Consider the following 14,524-nt stretch of genomic DNA (forward strand, 5'->3'; position numbering starts at 1 on the left):
TTTTCAAAAACTCGGAATGTTTTATTTTTATTTGTACAACTTTGAATATTATCTAATATGTTTTCAATTTTAATTTTAATTTTATATTTTCGAATTTAAATTTCAAATTTTTTTTTTTTTTTAAATAATTTTTTTTTTGAAATTCCGAGGAATTGAACCCTCGGAAAATTCCGAGGGACTCATTCCTCGGAATTTTCCGACGGCTCCGTTCCTCGGAAATTTCCGATGAAAATTCCGAGGAACATTTCGTCGGAACTTCCGAGGATTGGTATGTCACATTAGGGGGAAAAACCCTCAGTATATTCCGAGGAGCTTTCCGACGAACTGGTGGTCCTCGGAGTTTCTTCGGAAATTCGTTTCCTCGGAATTCCGTCGGAAATTTCCGAGGGATTTCCGAAGAAAAATAAATTTCCGAGGAGTTATTTCCGAGGAATTATTTCCGAGGACTTATTTCGTCGGTATGTCGTCGGAATAACGTTAGTCCGACGATTTTTCCCTCGGTATGTCGCTGTTTTCTTGTAGTGATCACATTATTGTTTTGTAAACATAGCTAAGTGTCGTTTGTCTGCAGCAGTTTTTTATACAGTTTGATAGTTGGTGATCACATTCTTGTCATGTGGTAAGAACAACATGTGTCCATGATCCACTCTTGTTCATTACTCACTGACATTTTTTTTATTTGACAGAAAATGCTGAGAAGCCACAGTTCGAACAAAATAAAAAGAAGAAGTGTCGAATGAAGAAAGATGGAATATTTAGCTGCTTTGCTTGAGAGGAGTTTTTATGGGAAATTGAAAAAGCATGTTACAAGAGAGGTTTCTAATATATTCTCGGTGCCTATACACACAGTACAAAGGATTTGGCAACGGGCAAAGAATAAAAATGTCACATAAAACGAATTCATGTTGATTTGAATCAGGTTGTTGACATTCCACTACATCGCCGAACAACTATAAGATCACTCGCATCATCTAGAGACTTATTATCTACATCCTGTTGAAGAAGGGCCGCCACGTTTATGTCAGAGAAATAACAACTACATTAGAAAAGTAATGTTTTTAGCTGTTTTGTTGACATTCCACTACATCGCCGAACAACTATAAGATCACTCGCATCATCTAGAGACTTATTATCTACATCCTGTTGAAGAAGGGCCGCCACGTTTATGTCAGAGAAATAACAACTACATTAGAAAAGTAATGTTTTTAGCTGTTTTGTTGACATTCCACTACATCGCCGAACAACTATAAGATCACTCGCATCATCTAGAGACTTATTATCTACATCCTGTTGAAGAAGGGCCGCCACGTTTATGTCAGAGAAATAACAACTACATTAGAAAAGTAATGTTTTTAGCTGCTACGGCTCGACCAAGATTTGACGAAGAAGGAACAAAACATTTTCCAGAAAATAGGGGTGTTTCCATTTGTTACTATGCAATCAGCTCAAAGACGTAGTAGAAATAGAGCAGCGAGAACAATGGAATTGAAGCTAGTCTCCACCAAAAGAGAAGATATAAGAAAATGCTTATTTGAAAAAGTGATTCCTAGAATTCGTGAAAGGTGATCTCACAAAGATTTTTGAAAAACTATTTTTATTTAACAAGATAATACAAAACACATGTTTGATACTAGGGATGAAGTTTTTCAAGCAGCTGCATCACAATATGGGTTTGATATATGACTGATGTGCCAACCACCGAACTCACCTAATCTTAATATATTGGATCTTGGATTTTTAGTGTCATACAATCACTACAACATCAGGTTTATCCAGATTGATGTTAAACACATTGCTTATAGAAGATTATGCTGTGGCACTCATCCTGGTGAGCTTTGGGATATATTTGCTCCTGAAAGTTAGGCCTGATAAGATGTTTCAAAAGTGATATGACTATATATGTGCAGATCTTAAAACCTTCATTAAAACGTCAACATCTATGGTGCTTTTTGCATAGACCCAAAAAGAGATGATCTTGAAATAGGCCTAAGGGACAAAAAGGTTTGGCGCTAAAAGGAAACCGACAAGTGGAGTTCTTGTCGCAGGTAAGATATTGTTGTCTCATATTAGTTTATCGCAACAGAGTTTGTATTTGCAGTATATTTGTACTGATCGAAAGAGATGTGTTTCTTTCACTAGGTTGTTGATGACTTCGGGTCATAACATTCCCACTTACCGTTTCTCGGGAAGCAAATACTGACGTCGAAATGAATTGTCAGTAAAAATGGTTTCAACATAAAATATAATTCAAATACAATACTAATATGAAACATCAAACACCTTTCTAATTGCAATTTTTTTGCGTAATTCGATTAACCATTCAGGCTATTTGATACCAAAAGGTTGGAAAGTTTTGACATGGTTTAGGAATGTCCACATGGACCCTGAAGTCTACCTAGATCCAAGAAAATTTGATCCTTCTAGATGGGATGTAAGTCAGATTTCTCAGCTTGTGTTCGTTCCAAAATTTGTTTGTTTCATTTGAATATTTGTCGCAAGAACTAACACAATATGGTTATGTTTTTCAGAAGGGCTTCATACCCAAAGCTGGTGCCTTCCTTTTGGTGCTGGAAGCCATTTACGCCAAGAAATATGATCTCCCTGGTTGATAGTTGTGAATCATAAGTTTTGGCTGAGTTTCTCCGGCTCTAGTCCAATGGTTTGAAATTTGGCTTATGTTTAATTATCATAGGAAGTCGTAAGGTGGACTTCGATCGCTTCATACTATTATCGAAATGGAAGCGAATGGTTCTTAGTGTTGTTTCTCAGTATAGAGATGATTTCAACTTCGGTTATGACCGTAAACTAAAAAAGTCTTCTCAGGTTTCTATGCTGGTGTTGGAGCTCAAGAAGGAAACAGTCTCAAACAATGGCCTGGCAGTGCTGCGTTGTTTTTACGCTATTCTGGCTCTTGGTTTGGAGTGGTCATTGTATTGTTGTTCCTTACTATGAAGTTATCGTATGACATCTACTGATGTTACTTTCTAGCCTTCACTCTCTATGTGTTTTTTTATGTTCACTTTTATAGAGTTGGTTCCTTTTTGGATTTCTCCGTATGTGGAGAACATTCTCACCATTCTGTAACTCTTTCATTTTGATATTCAAATCAAGTGTTGAAAAAAAAATGATCTCCCTGAGCTTGGGACTCAATCATTTTCACCATTTCCTCCTCAAATATCAGTAAGTCTTGCAAATTTTGAATCTTTGAAATGTAGTTTCTTTGTATTATGCTGAAAAAATCCGTGGAAATATTCATGTTCAGGGTGAAACGGAGCAACACCAAGTGTCAACTGATGTGCTTGCCTGCCTCATACCAGACCGACTGATAATTGCTCGGAAATAATTGTTATCAATAAAACATGAATCTCATCTTCTCCATAGAGCTCTAATGAAATTTTGCTTCGTTGAGTGTAGCCTTTCTTCCGTTCTATACTTCATCAGACTATTGACTATGTTCCACGAAACAAAGTTCTTTCTCTCTTCATTTGGTATTTTATATTACAAAACTCTTTTTATCTTATGGCATACAAAGTCTTAGTTTGAAAATGGCAATTTTAAAAACAGTTACTTGATTATAAAGTTATCTCATGGCATACAAAGTCTTAGTTTGAAAATTAAACATGGTTTTAAACATCATCCACATTTTGTTGGATTTAATTAACAATAATAAAGGTAATAGTGGTTCATAAGAAATTCGCTTTCTTTATAAAATAAAAAACCTAAATAGCATTTTCACAAATAATGCAATGCCTTTCTGGGGATGGGCGTCCGTGTATCCAATAGGGTTCAATCCTGTCTATTCAGGATTTGGAATTTCGGGGTTAAAGATTTCAGTCTCACTCATGTATTTATAAATTTTGGTTTGGATTATGTTCGAATCTTTGCAGATTCGGTTTGGTTCCAATAACTCGTTTAAATTATTTAAAAAATAAAATAAAATTCATATATACTTTAAATTTTTCAAAATCTAAAATAAAAATCATATATAACATATACATTTGAATAATGTATACCAAAATACCTAAACGTAACATAAAGTCTGGCTTTGCTTAAATATTTGGATAGGAAATCAATAGATATATCATATATTTTTGGTATTTTGAGTATCGTTTAGCTATTTTAGACATTTAATTTTGACTATTTGTATATATTTCAAGTATTTTGTACAACTTTAGAATATTTTATATGTTTTAGATATTTTTCTATTAAATGTAGAAAAATGTAAAATAATTAATATATTTAAGTATCTAAATTTGATTAAGATATATTCAGATACTCAAAATATTTCGGTTCGGGTCAGATTCAGTTCCGATTCTCTAAATGCCAAAATTTGAACCATTTCCGTTATTTAACCAATTTTGATTCGGATTCGATACTATTTTTTTAGATCGAATTCAGTTCGGTTTTTTGGATTTGGATTTTTTGCCCAGCCGTAAACCTTTCAAAAAAAATAATTGGGCTAAATGATTGCTAAATTTCACACACAATCAACGTCTTTGCACTGTTCATATGTCGAAAGCATCAGATAAGTACTAATACTAAACAAAACAAAAAAAATCCCACCATCATTTTGGAGTAAAAAAAATCGATGTCTAAAGTACCAATATCAACACAAACAACAACTTCAAACACATACTACTCATTGTGTTGCACAATCAACAAAAATCTCGCATATCATCTACAAACCACTAGTATGAAATAAATCTAAAGATTTACATATTTTGTCCAAATAATTATAGAATATTTAAGGCAATGATATTCAGTACAAGAATGGTTACCAAGAGTTTCATTACACTCGATCTCCAGCTCCCATGAGCAAAACTAGATATTATTTTATGAAAGCATTCAGTAAATGGACAATCACTTATCTCATAGATATATAGCATAAACACAAACCAGATTTTTTATTTTTATCGGAAACGAAACAAACTTTTAATTTTGTTCAAAGGTTCCTGTCTCATTTCGGTTTTGACAATTTGATTACGGTGGATCTGATTGGTGCGAGTGGAGGATTAGCTCTATATTATAATAATGAGAACCAAGTTAATATTTTGTACACAAGCAACTGGATGATTGATGTGGAAGCAGTATCACTTGGAAAAAAGTCTTCATGGCATTTGTATAGGAAGAACCAGTACATAAATTGAGAGATCAAGTATGGAAACGTTAAATACATATGGTCTAACAAGATCTGACCCGTGGTTTATTATTGGAGATTTGAATGAAATAAATGGTAATCATGAAAAGTAGGTGGTGCTTTACGGAGTCCTGGGTCTTATCTATCTTTCAATAACATGATCAAGAATATTGGATTAATGGAATTTCCGGCACGGGAGAATCAAATGTCTTGACAAGAAGAAGTAAAATTATGGTTAGATGTCAGTTGGACCGAGCACTAGCAAACGAAGACTGACATGCGTTTTTTCTATGCTCTTATACAAAATATTTAGGGATGGCGAGCTCTGACCATCAGCCAGTAGTGGCTTACCTTGAGAATAAAGTACCAAGGAAACAGGGACAGTTTCGGTTTGACAAAAGATGGATTGGACAGGATGGCTGTTGGAACCAATTGGGAGAGGTTGGGGTGACTCGAAAGCGGAGAATTCAAAGGATTTTGTATCAAAAATCATTAATTGTCTCTCATGGCGAAAGAATAATCCACCCTATGGAAAGGAGCGAATTAATGAGCTTCAAAAAGCACTGGAAGAAGTTCAAACTGATAACAATAGAACACATGAAGATATACTGGAAGTATCTAGGAAGTTACAAGAAGCATATAAGGATGAGAAAGATTTTTTGCAACAAAAAAAGTCGGAATATGTCATACACATCAGGGGATCTGAATACTAAATTCTATCATTCCATTACAAAACAACGATGTGCTCGTAATAGAATCGTGGGTCTTTATGATACTGAGGGAAACTGGATAATTGAGGAATCATGTGTAGAAAAAAGTGCAGTGGACTATTTTGATGATTTGTTTCAGACAACTTCTCCCTCTGATTTTGAAGGTTTTTTGGATGAGATTACACCTCCCATCACACCCAAATGAATAAGCGGTTAATCAGGCTAGCAACTGAGGACGAAATAAGACAAACTCTGTTTATGATGCATCCAGAAAAATCTCATGTGCCAGATGGAATGATGGTTCTATTTTTTCAACACTCTTAGCATGTAATAAAAAAGATCTACTGGAAATGGTAAATGATTTTTTGGTCTCAGGGAAACCGGATAAAAGGTTAAATCTTACAAATATTTGTTTGAATCCTAAAATGGAGAGGCCTACCAGGATGAAAGAGGTTAGACCCATAAGCTTATGTAATGTAGGATATAAGATTATATCTTAGGTTTTATGCCAAAGATTAAAGGCTTTTCTTCCCTCACTTATTTCAGAAACACAACCGGCCTTTGTGCCTGTAAGATTGGTCTCTGACAATATCCACATAGCTCAGGAGATGTTTCATGGTTTGAGGACAAACAAATTATGTCAGGACAAATTTATGGCCATAAAGACGGATATGAGTAAAGCTTATGATGGAGTTGAATGGATTTTTATACAAGAGCTTCTGTCCAAAATGGGGTTTGATCGTCAATGGAAATAATTAATGATGGAATATATATCCTCGGTACAGTACAAAGTCTTATTGAATGGTCAACCAAAGGGACACATAAGTCCACAGAGAGATCTACGCCAAGGGGACCCCTTATCTCTTTTCTTATTTATTACGTGTACGGAAGCATTGGTGGCAAATATAAAAAAGACGGAGAGAGAGAAACAACTAACGGGCATAAAGGTTGCAAGGGCTTGATATCTCATATGCTATTTGCAGACGATAGTTTTTTCTTTTGCAAAGCAAAAAGAGAGGAATGTCAAGCAATTCTCAGGATTCTAAAACACTACGAAGTGGTATCAGATCAGCAAAATAAATATTGAAAAATTTTCGATTCAATTTGGTCACAAGATTGAGGAACCTATCACACAGAAACAACGAGATATTTTAGGGATACAAAATTTAGGCGGTAAGGAATCTTATTTGGGAATTCCTGAAAATTTAAGATGATAAAAAATACAGGTGTTTGGTTTTGTTTAGGATCGTTTGAATGATAGAGTAAATGGATGGACTTTACCAATGGGGGTGGGGGGAAGGAAGTGATTATAAAATCAGTGGTAATGGTTCTGCCAAACCATGTAATGTCATGTTTTCGCATACCAAAAAAGTTAATGAAGAAGCTAACAAGTACAGTGGCACAATTTTGGTGGAGTTCACTAGAGATATGCACTGAAAATCATGGTATAAACTAAGTGGTCCTAAGGAGGAAGGAGATTTGGGTTTTAAATACTTCACAGATTTAATACAACCATGCTTGAGAAGCAATTTTGGAGATTGATAGAAAACCGAACACACTTTTCTCTCTTGTGTTCAAAAGAAGCTATTTAAGGAATGTATCACCCCTAGAATTAGGGGTGGGTGTTCGGGTATCCGTTCGGGTTCGGGTACCGTTCGGGTTCGGGTCGGGTATTTCTGATTTTCAGGTATTTTGGTATAGAGGTGTAGTACCCGTTCGGGTATTTTTGTACTTCGGGTCGGGTTCGGGTATTTTTAGTTCGGATTCGGTTATTTCAGATCAGGTTCGAATATTTAGATTTGAAAAAAAAATTTCATTTCTCAAATTTTTTGTATTTAAAAATATAACTTTCACTTAACTATTTATTTTTAATAGATTGAATGGTTAATAGATTTGGACATAACATTTTGAAACTAACAAGACATTAATTTGGTTATTGTTTTTAAATTTTGGAGGTAACGTTTTGTTAATTCTTGAAATAAATAGTTTGGCATGCATTTTAAGCGAGTAGCAAATCATTTTCTCCGTAATTGTATCTATATCATATGAACTTAAAGTATGTGCAGTATCAATATAAATATTTTATATAAAATGAGATATGTAAACTAGAAATACAAGGTTAATTATACTTATGTTCTGTTATCTTCGGATATCCATTCGGGTTTGGATATTACCCATTCGGATTCGGATATCCAATCTCTCCTAATTCAATACCCGTTCGGATATTTTGCTACTTCGGTTCGGATTTCGGTTCGGGTTTTTCGGATCTGGTTCGGGTGCGGCTTCGGATATCGGGTAAAGTGCCCACCCCTACCTAGAACCAATTAGATCGTACTCGTCGTCCTACGGTTGGCGTAATATTTTCTCTGCTAGATCTCTGCTTAGCAAAGGACTAATCAAAAGTGTAGGATCATGATCATCTATCTCCGTGTGGAATGATCTTTGGCTCTCATCCACTCGCCCGAGATCAGCAAATAAAAATCAGCACAATCTTTACCCAGATTTTACAGTGGATTCTCTCATCAATGTAACATCGAGGACATGGAATTTGCAGGTCATTCGGACTCTAGTGGATCCTTAAGATGTGAAAATAATTGAAAGTATACCATTAAGCCGAATTTAAACTGCAGATCGCGATGGATGGAATTTTACAAATAAGGTAAGGTACACGGTTAAATCTGGACACCAAGTAGAACGAGTGTACCCGGACAGAGAAAAAATGCTACTAGAATATGGTCCGTCGGTTTCTCCTCAGAAGGCTTTTAGCTGGAAGGTTCGTTGTCCACCTAAGATAAAACATTTTTTTATGGAAACTGGTATCATGATGTATAGCGGTTAAGAAAAACTTAAAGAGCAAGAGGAATACAAGATTACAAGGGGATGCATTTTGTGCATGATGTGGAGCATCTAAGGAATCCATAAATCATGTGTTCTTTGAATGTCAACCGGCGGTTCAGGTTTGGGCACTTTCATGAATTTCTTCGAATCCAAACATCTTTCCCACTCAGTTACTTTTTGCGAACATGGATTATTTATTTTGGAGAGTTTTTTCCGAAATTGAAAGACCATCAATTTGCATGGATCTTATGGTACATATGCAAAGGAAGAAACTATAAAGTTTTTACTAACTTAGACATGGATCCTAGAGATACTCTTAAACTGGTAGAAACGGAGTCTTTACTTTGGGCTGAGGCGCATAATTAACTTTTACAGGGAATTGAGCAATCTCGATTACCCGTAAAAGCGATAGTACCATATATCCGAGGACGATGGTGTTTTACGGATGGATCTTGGAAAGATCAAGATGTATGTTCAGGACAAGGGTGGTATAGCACACTAGAAATTTTGATTGTTTAATGGGAGCGATGAATACAAGAGCGGGTCAGTCGCCACTTCACTCGAAGATAGAGGCTTTCATTTGGGCAATGGAGTGTTGTATGAGGAATCTCGACAGTTTATGGTTACATTTGCAACAGATTGTTCTCAACTGGTGAAGATGGTTTCAAAACCAGAAGAATGGCCAGCTTTTGCAAGTTACTTAGAAGACATAAAAGTCTTGAAGATAAGTTTTAACAGTTCTGAGCTCATTTATATACTATAGACGTAAAATTTAAGGGTGGACAGTCTTACGCAAATAATGTAAAAAAACAATTCTCGTTTGTTGTCATATGAATGCGGAGCTACCAGTTTGGTTTGTCGAGTCTACATGATTCTATTTATGTCGATGACAAAGAAAATTATAGAATATTTTTGTTTATCCGACATGTAAAATAAACGAAAATATTCTAAAATTTTTTTTCTCCTTTTACGTTATGATTAGTCTTGTGTATCACGCAATTCATTCAATATAAATAAAGCAACACCTCTTCAACGCATAAAAGAAAAGATAAAACTTCAAGCGTAATCTCTTTAGTTCTTTTATTTAGAAGTAAGCGTCTGAATATATGTTATTTATTTATATATATGTTATTAAAGTTGCATGGATGAATTATTTCACTTATTAAAGTTTGTAGGTTTCTCATGATACCAACATTCGAACATCTATGAGATCATGCCGTATAGCTTTCTTTAATACTCTGATGAGTTCTTTTTCTGCTTGCTTTTGCTAATTGTCAGACACAGTATTGTTGGATATGGATCTAATCCTCCCACAAGGCCCACAGTGGTCTATAACCATTTGGAAGAGACTCGGCTTGCCGGATTACGGATTGATCTGTCGGCTTGATTCGAGACTGCTTTTAGCCGGATGAACGAGCGACTAAAAGAAGTTGACTCGGTGGCTTAATTTAGCGGCCCGGCCCAACGAGTCGAAAGCCCATTGAAAAAAGGTGGATTAGATCACCGAAGGACGACCAATCGACTATATAAGGAGGTTTAGAGGTAACAAAAAGCGGATTCGAAATCGACTACACAAACTTTCAGCGGCAAGAACTAGGGTTTCATTTTCTCTTTCTCACCGACTTGTATTTCCCGGCGAACTAGCTTTCGCCGATTTGATTTCTACCGCACATTTCCTTATTTGTAAACCGACTGAACATTCTCTGATCTAATAAAACTTCTTTGTCTTGACCCACCGACGAGTTCTCGTCATTCTTACTAGTTTCTGACAGTTCTCAGTTCAAACAAAGCGCTAAAAGAGATCGTGTATAAAAAAAGAAGTGTATTACAGGTATGTGGAATATGAATATTCCCTCAGAGCTCCTGCAACAGATACTGTCCCGCCTCGGTTTAAAAGACAACATACAAGCTTCCACTGTCTGCAAGACATGGTGTGAAGCAGCAGTTTCTGTCAGGAAAGTTACAGCCTCACCCTTGGCTTTTTTATCCACTGAGAGTACCGGGAAACTACATTTTTTTATCCATCACAATCTCAAACGTATAAGCTAAATTTCCCAAAGTTAAAGGACTATGGATACTCTTATTCTAGGGATGGTTGGTTACTTGTGGTAACAAGTGGCCCTTCTTATTTTATATTCTTATTTAACCGATTTAACTGGGATCACATATACTTACCCAAGTTGTCACCTACAACTGGTTGTTGCTTAGCCTTCTCAGCCACTCCTACATCAAGTAGTTCTTTGGTAACCTCGTTTGACTATACTAGTATCCTCTCATATATTGTGATTGACACTTGGTGGCCTGGTGAAACCGTATAGACCACCCATGAATTTAAGAACCAGTTACCTGGTCGACGTACATGGAACTATTGTGTCTTCTCGAATGGTATCTTCTATTGTTTCAGTACCTGCGGCATTCTTGGGGCTTTTGACCCGCCCAGAGAAACCTGGAAAATTCTACCAGTGAAACCATGTATCGCCCTTTGTCAGGTAGATCTCACTAGGAGAATGCTGATGACGGAGCATGAAGGAGACATCTTTGTTGTGTGTACTAGTTTCTATAAGAAGTCGCCGGTTGATATCACTCAAGTTATCTTAAGGAGTGATTTTACTCTTTCAAATAAGAGGTTTAATTGTAGTACTTAGGGATCAAATCCACAAAGAGCTAGGGCACACAATAGATCTAAACAGTTTTTGATTAAGCTAGGTAAATAATGAAAAAATAGTAAATTGCAAGTAAAGCGAACAAGGCAATTATTCAGTTGATTGGTTTGAGGTTTGTAAACAGTTATTCGAAAGCGCTAGATCTAGGGTTTCTATTCAGGTAATCATGATTACAGGGGCATAGAATACTTAGGTTGTCAATCCTAGAACTCGGCTTAGTGTAAAGATATCCAGCTTTCGCATGTGATTCTTATGTATTGACTAAGTCCAATATCTCAGATGTCACTTGTTGATACATATCGAACGTCGATCGATGTTATGGTTAGAACGTCGATCGATGTTCTCTTAGACATGCTTTAGCGAGTTGATCGATAAGTTCACTAGTATTGTCTAAATCAGCTTTCGCTTGTTTCTAGCAATACTAGCACAAAGGAATTAGTTCTGGTGCAGAACTTACCGTCGTAGTTGTCCATAATCCTAAGTTCAAGGTTCTAGTTAGCTACTCTAGAACACAAGCATTAACCATAATTCTTTAAAGGATATTTATCACCTTAGCAATTCTATATTTTGGGCTAATCCCTCCTAACCTATTTGAACTTTAAATCTAACAGGTGAATTACTCAGACATAGCAAAACAGTTCATAAACATAAATTGAATAAAATGCATAAATAGAATAGAGTTAGAAATACTGGAGTTCCAATATAAATCTCTGAAGGAGTCTTGGATCTTCTCTCCAAATCTACTAAAATCCCTAAGTATTGTTTACTGCGAAAAATAGAAAGTATGAAAGCGTGTGTTACCTAGAACGATGGCAGAAAACATAAATATTAGGTTAAAATCGGTCAGGGATATTTCTGTAAATGTGTGTGACTTGGGAATTAAGTCAGCTGGAAACCTAGTCGGGTCTCGCGCGCTTCGCTGTCGATCGACGACACAAGATGTGCATCGATCGATGTTTGTCTCTGTTTGTCGACCTTCGGACTGGTTCGATGGTCAGCTACGGGATTCCTCTTATTTTATCTCTAAAATGCACCAAATCACCAGTTTCCTCCAAACCGCTCATGAACCTGTAAATATACTAAAAAGACTCTAAAATAAATAAATAGTTCCTAAAACACCTATATACCATGGATTTTACTCATTTTTTGCCATGCCTCTTTTACAAGAGCTAGTCTCTCCTCGAAGGAGAGGAACAAATTGTACCAGTCACGTAAAGGGGACCTTGGTGAGTACTTTTCCAACGGCGATGAGAAAATTGGCTCTTCCCACCGTTCAAGTAACTATTATCCTAACTAGTTTTCTTTGGTGTTTCCTCCTCACAACAACGTTAATTTGTGACTTCATTCTTTATGTTTTGTTTTATGAAGATAGGTTTGATCAAAACAAAAAATTATGTTCTATATGCGTAACTTGGTTGCCAGTCTTAACTCGCATTTGCCTCAATGGTCCTGAAACCAAATAAATAATACAGAAAACGAAGTTACGCAACTTAGTTGATCAAACATTTTACTCTTATGGCTGAACCAACATACGACCCGAAACCAAAATACCAACATAATATCTTTTACGGCCTAAAACCAAAACATAATTTTCTTATTTGAGTTCATTCGCTTAATCCCATACTTTGTGATTGGAACTTCATTGATATCTATCTATTTATCTAATGCAGTTTTTATATCTAGTTGCTGTTATGAATTGTTTGACCATGTCTGAGTAGTTCTCTTTGCTAGATTTAGGGTTTAAATAGGTTATGAGGGATTAGCCCCAACTATAGATTGCTAAGTTGTGATATTCATCTTTAGGATTGTCATTAATGTATGTTTCTAGATTAGCTACCTAGAACTTTCCCTAGGAGTTGTAGACATAAGCGATAGCTTGCATCTCACCCTGAAACCATCTTAATTGAGCTAAGTCTTGCTAAGAGTAAGGCGAGAGCTGATCTAGTAAGCTTAGTGAGCACATTCAACCCCCACATTAACGCTTGACCAAAAGCGTCGATCGATATTCCAATAGAATAATCGGTCGACGTTTCAGAAAGTGTATCGATCGATATTCCTATAGAATCATCTATCGACACTGGTCAATAGGCAAAACTAGAAAGTGAGAGCCTAGTGGTTTGTTTATAAGTGTTGAGCTCCACAATATCATGAATGCAACTTATTAAGCATATGTAGGATTATAATCCTGATTACCTGAATAAAAGCCCTAAGTCTAGTAACTTTCATCTAAGTACCAAAACCCTAATCAATCAATCGAGCAATTACTTTGCTCACAAACCTGCTATTTACATTTAAACATAAAATAAATCTAGCTTAACCAATCTGATTAGATTTATTAGGTTCCCTAGCTCCTTGTGAATTCGATCCCTAAGTACTACAACTGAACCTCTTATTTGAGAGAGTAATTCACTCCTTGGATAATTTGAGTGATATCAAATTTGGCGCCGTTGCCGGGGAGCTTTGATCGCCTTATAGATTTAGTCTAGTTTAGTCTAGGTTACTTCTTAAAACCACTTTCTGACACAAATTTTTTTCTTGTCTTTTCAGGGGCATGCCCAGCAGTACCAGAAGCAACAAGGAAACTCAACTGTTATTCCCATCAGACCCTGCAAGTTTGGAATGTTCAATCTGCAAAGGAAGACTCTCCTCATCGATCGACAACAACAACAGTTCGTCGCTCGATTCTCGTCAACCACCGTCGACCCAAACACCAGTTTCGTCGACCGACACTCGCTCACCACCGTCGACCGAAGACACTCTTCTTTCGCTGACCGACATTCTCCATCCGACATCGATCGATACTCCAGTCCGAACATTGATCGATACTGAGCCGCGAGACATGGTTGCGACTTCGATACTTGTACGTGATGATAAGGGAGACCGGTCATCGGCGTAATGCAGCAGGTCAGAGGATATATGCTCAGGGGGCTGCAATCCCTGAGACTGATGCTACAGGAGCTGCTCAACCTGTAGATGAGGCCACTCGACCCAGAACGCTAGCTAATTACAACCATCCAGATCAGTTCTACACCAACAGATCAGCTGTTCGTCCTCCAACTATCCAGAGAGGGGATTTCGAGTTGAAGCCGCATGACTACACACTCGTGGGATAGACACCCTATCTCACAAGCATCCTATAGACCATCTGGAGAGGTTTGAGGATCTCATATCTGCTA

The 14,524-nt window shown here is 36.6% G+C and overlaps 1 pseudogene; it reads left to right on the plus strand.

Moving 5' to 3' along the window:
• Positions 1-10,527: 10,527 nt before the first annotated feature.
• Positions 10,528-11,708, plus strand: LOC106324296 (annotated as a pseudogene).
• The last annotated feature ends 2,816 nt before the right edge of the window (positions 11,709-14,524 follow it).

This window comes from Brassica oleracea, chromosome C2, assembly GCF_000695525.1.
Source record: "Brassica oleracea var. oleracea cultivar TO1000 chromosome C2, BOL, whole genome shotgun sequence".
Lineage (NCBI taxonomy): Eukaryota > Viridiplantae > Streptophyta > Magnoliopsida > Brassicales > Brassicaceae > Brassica > Brassica oleracea.